Here is a 13,066-nt window from a genome sequence, read left to right on the forward strand (position 1 = left end):
TCCCCACTGAAATGTATGAAATGATTCAGTGGGAAATGGGAGGGAATGGGGGGCTGATGTGGGGCCATGGTGATGCTGGAGGCAAGAGCTCAAAGGTGGGGCCACCATCCTCCTATTATAAAAAGTACATGTCACCCAAAGAGGGGACAAAGGCAGGGGCTGGGCCACTTTGGGAAATCTCTCCCTAAATAAAAACCTGGAACAAGGAAAGCCATGGTCATGCCAAGCCTGTGTGATCTGCAAATGTCCAGGGAGAGGGAAAGGAAAAACCAAGAGGACACAGACACCACAGCAGTGCCCTGCAGGGATTTCATGGGCTGACACCAGGCCAGGCAGGGTCCCCCACGAGCACAGTGGGAGCACCCCAAACACAGACAGGCCAGTGCAGGGGCAGCACAGGCATGAAAACAGGCACAGCTTGGCTCCCCTAACCCACTGCTGCCCCTGGGACTGTCTGAACAACAGGTGTCAGCATCCTCCTGGCCCCTGATCCACTCCCACCCAGCTTCTGTCCTGCTGCCAGAATGGGGGCACACCACGTGCACTGAAGGGTGGCCAGGGAGGACAGAAAGTATGAGAAAATTGGGGAGGGGATGCAGAGAAGAGAGAAACCTGGCAATGTGGGAGAAAACCTGGAAATGAGTAGTGGTCCTAACCAGCAACAGTGCTGATCTCTTCTGAGATAACCAAAAACCAAATGGCAAAATAACTCCCTCCTTTTGTGGTTTATTTTGAAACCTCTGTGGCTCTGAATATGATGTTTGTGAAGCAAAGACCAAGCCAGGGGGGATCACAGGCAGGGGGGCTGAAGACTAACACATAAGAAAGAGGCACAGTTTAGGATGTGCTTCTGCTTTCTTTATTGGATCCCAGACCTGAGCCCACCCCAAACCGTGGTGTTGATTCCCCAGCACCTCAGAGGCCTGATTTGCCCAGCCCTTTATGCATTACACTTAATATTTCTAGTGAGCAGCCACCTGTAAAGGCCTGGAATCAGCATCTGGGCAGAGTTTGGCACCTGCCCCAGTGCTGGGTGTCTCTAACCTTGCACATCTACTTGTCCAGCAAGGACAGGGAGGAAAGGTGGTGCTCTTTGGCTAAAGATGCCTTGTCAAGCCCTGATTCCCTTAAGAGATTGCATACACAATAGCTTGGAGATTCATCTTCCACAGTTTAGTGCAAAAAGTACCTAAGGATCCCTTTGAGAAAAATAAAAATTCAGTTTAGAGACCCTGGATTTTCCAAAGAACCTCAAAGGGACCTCCAGGTTTTTGCCCTATCCTTACAATTTTGTTAAAAATAGCAGGGACTGTTTGGTGTTAGGTGTCCTGCACAAAAACCAAAGATACCTTCTCTAAAATCAGAGAGCTAGAAATCAGGAATTTAAATCTGTTTCTCAATCCCCTACCAGTAAATGGCCCACATGTCCAGAAGTGCTGAGCAGTCGTGGCTCACATGGCAGAGCCAAGACAGTGCTATGTAGTCTGGCAGCAAAATGAAGTGAGCCACAAACCTGGAAGCCCAAGTGACCCAATTTTTTCACAAACCATGGTTTCCTGACCTGGTTGTTCATGACTGCAAAAAAATTCATGTGTGTATCCAAAGCTTGCATCTCGAAAAAAAAAAAAATTCAGGCTGGAAAATTCACCATGAGAATGTGAAGGGAGAGGGTTGAGGTTTCTCCTCCCTCCAAGATGACGAATGCAAAGTTTTCAGGACACTGACAAAAAGAGCTAAGAAAAACAGCAGTGAAATGCCACAGCAGTCATTTTGCACACAAGTGATGCACAGCAGTGACCCACAAGCCTCCCTCAGAGGCTGGGAGGGAGCAGGTGGCAAATGAGCCAATGTTTTGGTGCTGTAAAACCTCTCAAGTGGAGCAATAGGCATCAGCTCCAAGAATATCAGCACTTCCCTGCAGCACAGCAGGGAGAGTGAGGTCTCTTGCCTGCAGGCTGTTGGAGCACACACAACACGTTTCAGATCCCTGAGATAAGTGAAGCTGACAATGCCATGTTTTGACTGGAAAGAAGCCTCCAGCATTAGAAGGAGAAGTGGTGAAAGGATGTATTTCCTTCTTCCACCTCCTCCCCGTCCTGTAATCTGTGCAAATTTTGGGAGCCACGTGTAAATCTTCAGCTTTTCAATATGCTGTAAAATTAGAAGAAGCAAAAGCCTGGAGTACTTGAGAAATGGGACAGAGGCTGTTTTCAAATCAAACAAGGCAGAAATCACAATACAGCTTCTGAGAGGATCAAAGGAATGTTTATGTCACCCTTATGGGGTGCACTAAGAAGCCTTTTGGGAAGCCCTTGTGAGTCACTGCAATTGGCCATCTGGCTGCCATGATTGATGTTTTTCCAGATATAGCCCTTAGCAGGATTGGATGCTGTTTTATCTATGAGCACTGAAGTAAAACAAACCTTTCCAGAAACACTGCTGGCCACACAAAGAAACAACTAGAATCATACATGTGCACTTTCTCAACTGTCTACATACCATCTATGTACCACAGACCTCTCAAGAGTCTTCCTCAATACTCAGGGCCTCTCAAGCACTCAAGTCCAGCTATAAGAGGGAGGAGAGATCAGCAGGTATAACAGGTCATGATGTAGAGAGAGGCAGGAGGGCAGTGTGTGAGGATGAGAGAGTCTCAGGAACCACAGAATCACGGATTCCTTGAGGCTGGGAGGCACCTCTGGAGGTCTTCTGCTCCAGCCACCCTTGCTCAAGCAGAATCACTTAGGGCCAGTTGCCCTGGACCATGTCCAGATGACTTTTGAATATTTCCAAGAAGGAGACTCTGCAACCCTTCTTGGCCACCTGGGCCAGTGCTCAGTCTGCCTCATGGTAAAAAAGCTTCCCGATGCCCAGGACACTTCTGTCACCTGAACTGAGCATCAGGTAGCCCAAAAGTTGTCCCTGTACCACAGACAGATGGGACATGCTGCCCTCAGGTCCCACTGAGACCTGTCAGCTGGAGGAGAACAGCAAACTCTGGTTCCCTCCTGGGAACTGTACTCCTTGGACAGGTATTTCTTGCAAACCATTAGACATAAGCTCCTCCTGTGTTGTCCTGTGTTGTTTTATCCCTTCTCTTTCTCTGGTTCCCTGTTCCAGGCCTTTTTTTGCCAGTTAGCTAAAGTAGCTCTGTCATCTCTGATTCCCAGCAAGACAACCAGACCTGCCAGCTCTATTCCCCCTCTCCCTCTGTGCTTCTGCTTTCAGTGCCCTTCTTCAGTTTGCCTTCCTCCCCAGTCTGGCCACCAGTCAGCCTTCCACCGATTCAGCTCCACATTTAATCACCTGCTCCTATTCCCCACCTTGGTGCTGCTTGGTTCATGCTCTGACAGCACAGTCCAACGCTCCAGAAGACAAGAGCTGTCAAAGATCCTGCTTTCTGGTCCTTTTTAGCATCCCAGGCCTCTGGAACAACAGCCTGACTGCTCTTCCTCTGCACAAGAAACAGCACATGAGTCACCCAGGGAAGATAAATCAGGACCATCCCAGAAATACCCTGCTTGGCCAGACGGCTGAGCTTTCTGCCAGACCTCAGCACCACTGGCAGAGCATGACAACATCCCAATAAAGATAATAATTAATTAACCACCTTTCACACTCTGAACCTCTGGGTTTGTCCAGCTTCCTGATTCTGGGAAGGCAGGATCTCAGCAATGCCCACACCATCTGTCTTTTGTCTGCAGAAGAATTTATCCCTGTTTTCAGAGGCCAGCAAGGAAACTGGGTCTGTTTAGCATTCTCACCTAGTTACAGTCAGTACTGTCTGTGCTGCTACTGCAAATAAATATGTGCCTCTTGCCTAGACTTCAGGAAAGATGCTGTGTGCCAAATTTTTATTTTTTAAAAAAATATTCCATTGAAAAACATGATTACTTCAAATCTGGGGAATGTTTTATGGAGACTTCCGACTTCCTTACTTGGTAAATAATGCTACATGTGCCTTGTTTATTGTTTAGTGCAAGAAATGGCAACAATGGTTTAAATGCTTGATCCAGAGGGAAGTGGGAAGTTTCCAGCCCCACACCTCAGTCTGATGTCCCTCTCTATCATGTTTTTTATCATGTTTTTTCCTCTGTACTGCCTACCATGGTGGGAGTGTTCTCACATTACAGGCTTTCCTGATGAATAGGTCAGGCAGGAGTGCAGGAACCACGAGCCAGTGGAAAGGATTTGGGATGGAATTCCAGAGAACTGAGTCAGTCCATTCCTGCATCCCACTTCAAGTAAACCTCTTCTCTTGGCTGCCTCTCAGCTTCTTCATATAAGCAAAATATGGATCACAGCCTTCTCTGCTCCTAGCCAGGTGCATGGAGCTGCAGGGATGAAAACTCTGTCTCCTGGCCAGTGACCCATGACTGGGAACACTGCAGTCCTCCACACTGAGAAATTCATGGAAATTTGGGGGAGAGATGAAAGCAGAAGCAGGAGGTTCCCAGAAGTTTGGACCCTGGCGGCAGGCAGCAGGGTGGGAGAGGATGAGAGAACAAGGGAAGGAAGGAGAATGGAGAGCACAGAGCAGAGGGGGAGTGGGACAAGCAGGAGTCATGGCACATCCACAGAGACACTGAGGCTGCTCTTATGAGCAGGGGTTAAAGGGAGGAATTAGCTGGGAGCAAGAACAGAGGTCAGGAGAGAAGGGAAGGAACGTCGGTTGTTCACACAGGAGCCAGTTTAGGACTGGTTTTGATTGTGAATTTTCTCATTCTTTATCCCATTTGGTTTTAAAAAATCCTGTCCTCATGATTTCCCCTGGGAAAGCAGTCAACAATACAGCAGCTGATGGAACATCTTTCCTGAGACTGAGACTAAACTTTCCTTTTGTGTATCCTCTGTCCCAGCCTTTGACTCCTCACTGCTCGTGATGTGCCATGTGAAACACTCCCCCTCTGCCTTATTGCACTGAAATGCCAGCAGGCTGCTCCAGCCTCCCACTGCTCCCTTCTCCAGCCCCTCCTCTTCTAACAAAACGATGCTGATGTCACTTCTCATCCATCCCTTCTGCTCAGCCAGATAGGGAACCCAGGGACAGGAAGCCTCACTGTGGTATTTCCATCACATACCTGCGCTGATAAACTGATGGCACCACCCCTGCCATGGTGTTTTCTAACCTGAACAGCTGGCTGGATGCTCCTCCTTTTTTCCCCTAAAACAGCAAAATTGCCTTTTACTATCAGGCATAAATACCTGTAACCTACAGACCCACTGTGTGAATGAAAAGGCAGCAGATGAAGGTGGTCTTGTGCTCAGAGTTTCTAACCTCCATCTACCTTGCACGGAGACAAAAAGCTCCCCTCTAGCATTTTCTGGGGGTTAGTCTAGCAGTCATACTTCTGTGACTGTTTTTAATCTTCCTTGACACTTCTGCAGCAATGCACATGCCCCAAAGACTTAACTTGTCCCAGCTGAGCTGTTTCAGAGCTCATAATGTGAAAACAGGATAAAAAAACCTGCTGTCTGCCTTGACAGAGCAGGCTCACTGCAGCCCCTGATGAAAGCACAAGCAGCACAGAAAGATACCCAGCCAAGTGACTAACTGCTTCAGCTGGGGACTAGCCAGAACTAGGAGTAAACATTTGGGCTGGAGATTAGAAAATCTACACCATGAGGGATGTTACAGGCCATTGTCTGGGATTCTGCCCCTGGTGTTTAGGAGAGATGAGGTAAGTAACTGAAACGGGGAAACCAAAGCAAAAATAACGGTGTCCCAAGAAAGGTCCTAATCTGATTAATGTTGTGTTTGGCTCCTGATCCCCTTCTTCACTTTCAGTGTGTCAGGTGATGGGTTAAGGGATGGGAACCTGATCCTGAGAGTTCCTTTTGGCAGAGGAAATCAGGGCGGGTGTTTTAGTGAGCATGTTCTGGGAGGTGGAAGGATTTTTGCTTCCCTGAGAAGGAGCAGGAGGGAGTAGAGGGAGAGCTTGTGCCTGGTCAGGCCTCACCAGACCCCTCTCCTCCCTCTGCTCCTGCACACTCTGCCACCCTCAGCAGGGAGAGATAAAGAGAGCAGGAGGGAGACAGCTCATTTCCCAACACTTGTTTCATTCAAACAGCCTTATTTCTGGTAATGTTACACCAAAGCTGCAAACAGCTCAAGTGCTGGATGGTGCTAAAACTCTGTCCTGGGCATGTTCCCAGCTGGAGAGATATCCCAGGACTGCAGCCCACCAGGGACACAGCAACGTCAGCAGTGCAGCGCTGGAGCGCAGCCGTGCCTCACCCACCCAGCCTGGCCCAGACAGTGACCAGGGCCAGGTGCTCCAGGGGAAGGGAGAAAACACCACCCACAACCCTATGTGAACAGCCTCATGCAAGCAGGGAAGCCCTGCCCTGTCTGACACTGTGCTGGGCATGATTTTTTGGGACCTCACTCTGGCCAGCGTAGCCACCGGTGCAGCTTGGTGGCCAAAAGCAGACACACCCTGGCCCCAGGTGGGAGCAAAATTGCTGAAAAGTGGTCAAAATTGAGCAGAGGTCTCCCAGTGACGTTGGTAGTGCTCCTAGTGGGAGCTCTGAAGCATCTGGACAGGTTCCCCAGGGAAGCTGTGGCTGCCCCAACCCTGGAAGCGTCCAAGGCCAGGTTGGGGACAAGGCCTTAAGAAACCTGGGATGGTGGGAGATGTCCCTGCACATCCAGTTGTGGCTGGATGGTCTTCAAAGTCCCTTCCATCCCTTAACATTCTGATTCTATGAGTCTGTGGTCTCTGAGGACCAGGCTGTTCTCCAGTAACTTGGCAGACCTGGGGCTGTTTCCGTGGTAGGGATGCTACAGAAACTGGATTCTCTGGCTGGCCAAAAATGAGAACTGCAGTGGAACTCCCTACCTTCCTGCCAGCCTCAGGTGACCATGCAGGATCTCTTCTGCCTGTCAGAGTTTGTAACTTGTACAAGACAGCTCCTTACTGTGTGCTTCTCTCCCTTTATGCCCTTTTCTGCCCATCCTATCCGCACTAGCTTCGAGGAATTCAGTTTCATTCCCAAGTCCCTCAAAAGCCTGATCATGGAGTGCAGTACAAACTCCAAACTAGGCTCCAAACTAGAGTGTCTCTTGGGTTAAGGCTGTCTGCTATGTTTATATGGCACATTTCTCTCTATCTCACACAGAAAACAGCCCTTTCAGCAGAAATTCAGTCTTTGAGAAATACCACATCCACTTTACCAAAATATGGCCCCCTCTTAAGTGCAGACATAAAGACAAACAGAGCTACAAACACTGATCAAAAACTTTGAACCGAGATCCCATAGGTTCTAAGAAATCATGCTTTTAATGTATGTAATAAACACCAATCCTTCCCTTTTGGGCACTGTGTTTAGCAAGTAGAAAAACATGTAATTCCAGGACAACATCTACAATGGGACCATTTCTCAGAGTTTTAGATCAGAGGAGAAGTTGCTATAGGACATTGGCTGTGTTCACACCAAGTATGTTTATCCCCTTGTCACTTAAAACCTCATTCAGTGTTAGTGCTGGCCCAAGTTGCCCTATGCAGCATCTTGATTATAATTGAATTGAAATCTATTTAGCTCCTGAGGTTGTAGAAAATATATTTAATGTGGTTTAGATAGGCTCATTTGTGTGATTACAGGTAACGTTGGCCAAGCACAGTTTGTTCTTACAAATCCAGGATCACAGCTGAACAGCCAGTGAAATTTCTCCTCACCCCAAACATCCCCTCACAGCTTTGGCACATTTGGTGTAAGATTAAAAAAAAAACATTAAAAAAAATTATGTTTTCACAAGTTTTGTAAAACCTGGCAGCTGAATAAAGGAAATGCCCCCAAATGAAAGTGCCAGTGCAGAAGGCAAACAGAGCTCAGTCATGTACTCTAATCTAGTGGCATCCAGCTGCTCAGGCAAGGCATGCACAGTTTTAGCCTTGATTGTGTGTGTCACAGCTCTCTGGGCAAGAGGGTGGGCAAAGGGCTCAAATCCTTCAGAACCAGGCTCATCTCTTCTGACACTTGTGGAACAGTGGTGACACTGGTGTCCCTCTGAGAGAAAATGACTGAAACCCTCTGGCTTTCCACGTGCTCAAGGGAGAGTGGGTAAAAAAGGGCAAGAAATGCAGTCAGATTAGGAGAAAAGAATGGTTGGAGTCAGACTGAACCCTCGATGATCATCTAGTCCAATCCCTCCCTGCTACAGTCAGAGACATCTTCCATTAAACCAGGCTGATCCAAGCCCCGACCAGCCTTGAACACTTCCAAGAATGGGGCATCCTCAGCTTCTCTGGGAAAACATTAATGTTGTATTAGAAACAAACAGAAGCTGTGGAGTTCCTCTCATTGCAGGACAAGCATGGGACAGAGCCTGCCTGGAAAAGTTTCCCTCCTACCACTTGATGCTTTTTTCCAGCTGCCCAGCTTTAGGGGGACTCTTTGGATCTCCATAATGTTTAAACTTGCAGATACCCCAAAAGCTTTCTTTACAAAACCAATTTCTATAAATTTGGTGTTGCTGTATCTGCAGAGCTCACTGTGAACATCACTCAGTAGTTTCCACCATATTAGAATGAGTTAAATTTTAGGTTACAATATTGAAAGTGAAGGTAAAAGTAAGAGTATTTTTAATAAAGAAACAAAAATACAAGCTATAGGTGATGTCAACTGTCAGTTGTCCCCTAATCACTTCTAAGCTCATGGCTCAGAGTGCTCCAGCTTTGAGGAGCAATGGGTCATGCCCGTGCTCCTTGGGCACTGCACCTATTCCTGATGCTCATGCTTTGCCATCTGGCAATGGCTGGGAGGTTGCACAGCCCTTTCCATGGTGTTCAGGAAACAAACCTGCCATCATCCTTCATGGCCCAGCAAAAAACACCTGCACATATAGAGCAGCTAGAGCTCCTGCTGTCCAAAAAGGAGAAGAAGAAAAGCAAAAGCTCAGCACCACTGTGTTTCCATCTCCTGTTCACACCTTTGGCATCTCTGCACAGGAGTGAATGAAGACAGATGGAATTACAATAAATAGCTCAAGAACTCCTCTCCAGAAGGACACTATCAATTCACACAGTTTTGTTGTGTAGTCTTGCTGAATGTCACTTCAGAACAAGCTGACCAGAATGCAGGAGTGATTGAATTTTGCTGCTCAAGGACCGAGGATCAAAGTTTGTTTCAAAGGTGGCACTGAGCAGCTCCAGGCATCCCCTTCAAGCACTCACAGTCCCAGGGAAGCCCTGTGTCCATGGGCAGAAGAGAACTTTGCCTGTTTTCCTGGATCTCAGCTGTCCTGCCAGGGTGTGCAGGGCAGGTTCAATGAAGGTTTTTTCCACCTCCCTCCCAAAACAGAGGCTGTGCTTTTACATTTACCACCCCTCCAAGTGAGCATGCATTTTTCCTCTACTCCATACAGTGCAAGCTTTCTCTGCATTAGCTTCTCTGTTACATCTACAGAAGTATTTTTGATATTTATAGCTACAACCTTCCTCTATGTTTTATACCTATACTTTCTTTTCAGTATTTGTTCAGGGATGTGTCAACAGGCAAAAGGTCAAGTAACTGCACCATCCCCAAAATGGGGTTTACTTGCTCAGAAGTATACTTAGCTATATTTTCTAAAGGCTAACTAAATCACACACTCTTCAGAAGGCAAAAGTAGCTTTGTTTCAATCGGTGAAGGACATTGCAGATATGAAACCTAATGGGGAATCTGTTTCTGGGGTGGGTGGGGGGAGGAGAAAGTTCTATTTCCTCCAAATCTTAGAGGTTTTAGAGTGAGTTTTAAATGCAGGAGGATAAATGGAGTGTGAAAGATTGCCTAGCCCCTAATTTTTCCTGTGTTTACCTCTGGGTTTTATGTTATAGTCAATACTCTTAAGCCTATTTGAAAATTAATCTCCAGTGAACAGGTGAGTAGATAATGGAGTGGTGATTCCTCTGTCTCCATTTATCTTTTCACTTATAGGGTTAATTGAAAATAGGAACTCAGCACCATTTTTCAAGGCACACACTATTAGAAAGCACTGGTGTCATGCAGCAATTTGTCTTTGGGTTCACTGGCACTTCATAAAGGCTACAAGTTACAGAATATACAAGCCCTTAGCTTTGCACAGAGACCAGAACTGATAGAATAACCTAGCTGTCTCTCTTCACATTTATCACACTTGCTTTAAGTTAACAAACCTGCCATCATCCTTCATTTTTCTTTGGGTTTTGGTCTGAGTTGTCACACAATATCCAGGAATAAAAACACTGCACTTTTTAATTATCATTTAAATCTTATTGGTGTAAGAAATAGGAAGCTGCAAAGCTCTACCCAGACAAAACTGAGGAGAAAAAAGGGTATTTATAAAGACCATACTGTGTTTGTGCCCCTGCCTTTCTTAGTCTGCATTTCCCACCTAGAACTATAAAGGCAGCATCACATCTCAAAGTGACAATCCCAAGGGATCAAAGGGCATGAAGGAAGCAGCTGGTGGGACTTTGGTAGATATATATATATGTACATATATACCAAAAGACAGGAAAGATGGTCAGGTAGTGGGAAGTGTGGGAGCTGGCATGACTTAAATGCCATGGAATAAGGGGTAGATATTGCCCTGGTTTTGGCTGGGATGGAGTTGATTTTCTCCCTAGTAGCTGGCACAGTGGTGTGGATTGGATTCAGGGTGAGAAGAATGTTGATAACACAAGGATGTTTGAGCTGGTGCTGAGCAGTGCTCACTGCAATCAGGCACTTCTCAGTGTCTCATGCTCTGCCAGAGAGCAGGACACAAGGAGCTGGGCTGGAGCATGGCCAGGACAGTGACCTGAGCTGGCCAAAGGGATGTTCCACACCACAGAACCTCATGGTCAGTGCAGAAACTGGTGGGAGCTGGCCAGGAGCCACCCCTGCTCAGGGACAGGCTGGGCATCAATCTGCAGGTGGGGAACAACTGTACTGGGAATTAATTGTTTCCTTTGGGTTTAATTTATCTCTCACTTGCATTTTCACTACAATTAGTCACAGCAGTAGGTATTATCCTGTTTTCACTGTTAACCTGTTCATATCTCAACCCACAAAGTTCACCTGACAGCATGCTCTTAGGTGGCACAGAAATCATGGGCTGAGAAAGAAAGGACCCCACCAGTAAAGCCTTTGCATTTCAGAAACGCTTTGGTCTGGTTTTACAGATGTTTTAATACACCCACACAACCCAGACAAAGCTGTGGGAACAGTGATGGTGCAGCTTTGGAGCCCAGACATGGAAAGAGTCTTGAAAAAAGTGAGGAGCCACATGCTGGTTCTGCTGCAGTGAACTCCCAGTGACTCTGTAGGGCCACAGTTTCACCCTGGATGCCACCTCAAATAATGGCAATGACAGCAGGCATTATATGCAGATGATGTAAGCTTAGAGGAGTTAGAACCTTTGTGATTGATGACATAACCAAGCACATTAGGAGGAAACTTTCCATAGGGAAAGGTTGTTCTGTAATTATCCTCTCTGCAGGCATTTCATCTTCTTTTGAAACACCTGGAATTGGACAGTGTTAAAGACAAGTCACTGGATTCACAAGCTGTGCTGGAATCTATTCACAATCATTAACAGAGCAAAACAAGATCTTTTCTACTCCATTCCTGTGTGTTATTAAAGTGTGCTAATAGGAAAGGCCATAACTGTTTGACAAACACATCCTTTCTTCCCAACCCTGACCCACTGCTTTCAACCAGTTCCTCCTATGAAGGAGGGCAATTTGTAACACGGAGATCCTGTTAAACACCCTTCCTTCGACCTCTTGCCATTTCCTAAGAGCTGATTGCCTCAGAATGAGCTCAGCTGAAGCTGCCGAGGGCTGGCACGGGGTGAAGCAGCATCCGAGGTGTGCCGAGGATCCGATGGTGAAGGGCAAGGCTGTGCCCAGCCCCGGCAGGAGTTCTGCGTGAAGTTTGGAGTCTCTGGATGCCACCTAGAGGATTATCCTTGTCCTTGTGCTCTCTGCGGCTTTTCCTTAGGAAAAGTGCTTTTCCACCTTCCCTAGGCCCTGCAGGGTGTGAGGAACGTCCTGTGGGCTCCTGCCAGCTTTGCTCCGTGGGCAGGAGCATCCTTACACTGGTGGAACCATGCAGAAGGATGCAGAATCGCCAGTGGGACCTGGCTGGGGTCCCACCACACCTCATGGCCAGCCCCAGATGGTGTCTCACACTCCCTTTTCCCTCCTGGAGCTCCAGCCACCTCCAGAGAACCACAAGTAATATTTGGAAATCGCCCCACGTACCAGAAGGGTGACCCAGACCTGCCCCTCTCTGCATTTCCTGTGTGCCATGTGTTTGCAGGATGCTGGTTCAGAGCCACTAAGGGTTCTGAATAAGGGCTCTGACTAAGATTTATAAATGATGCAGGAGCCAGTCCACCTCTTTGTACCTCCTGCTTAGGCGTGCAATCAGTGTCATCAGCTGCAGAACTGATCCACCTAAGAGGAGGAGCCCAATCCCTCAGTATCTGAGTTTCCTGTGGCAGTTTTCTGTGCAGAACCACCTAAGTGCCAGCACTGCCCTGTCCCTGACAGGCCCTTGGTACCAAAACCACCAAGAGACATTCTCAGAGGCACTTGGGGTGTGATTGTGAGGGGATGCCCAGAGCTCAGGGGGATGAGATACAACCCTCTAAAGATAACATGGGGTGATGTTTATTCCAGCCACAGGTGGATTTGTGTTTGCTGAAGCAGGAGGGCCCTTTGAGGTCTTGAGGACCAAAGCTGAAGCTTCAGGTTCTGCAGGAACTCTGCCTGACTGCATGGTCTGGAAACAAATCACCAGTTAATAGCTCTCAGCTCTGTTCCCAGACTCTTTATGCCCTTTAGAATTCAGTAGCACAACAAATCTGGAATTTGGCTGTTTGCTAATATTTCTCTGTGATTTCTTTTTTTTTTTTTTAGACTATCCACTGCTTGTGAGCGGGGGCTGAATTTTGTTGATCCAAAGAGAGAGAAAGAATTTAATGACCTTTAAGATATATTTCTAAGCTTTTGCAGAAATTGAAGACCTGGTGCAGGAATTTGTATTGGTGTATTTATGCCCTTCTGGTCTATTAAACCTGCAAAATGCCTGTATTTTCTCTGTCTTGCCATGTCC

This window comes from Molothrus ater, chromosome 5 (genome assembly GCF_012460135.2).
Source record: "Molothrus ater isolate BHLD 08-10-18 breed brown headed cowbird chromosome 5, BPBGC_Mater_1.1, whole genome shotgun sequence".
Lineage (NCBI taxonomy): Eukaryota > Metazoa > Chordata > Aves > Passeriformes > Icteridae > Molothrus > Molothrus ater.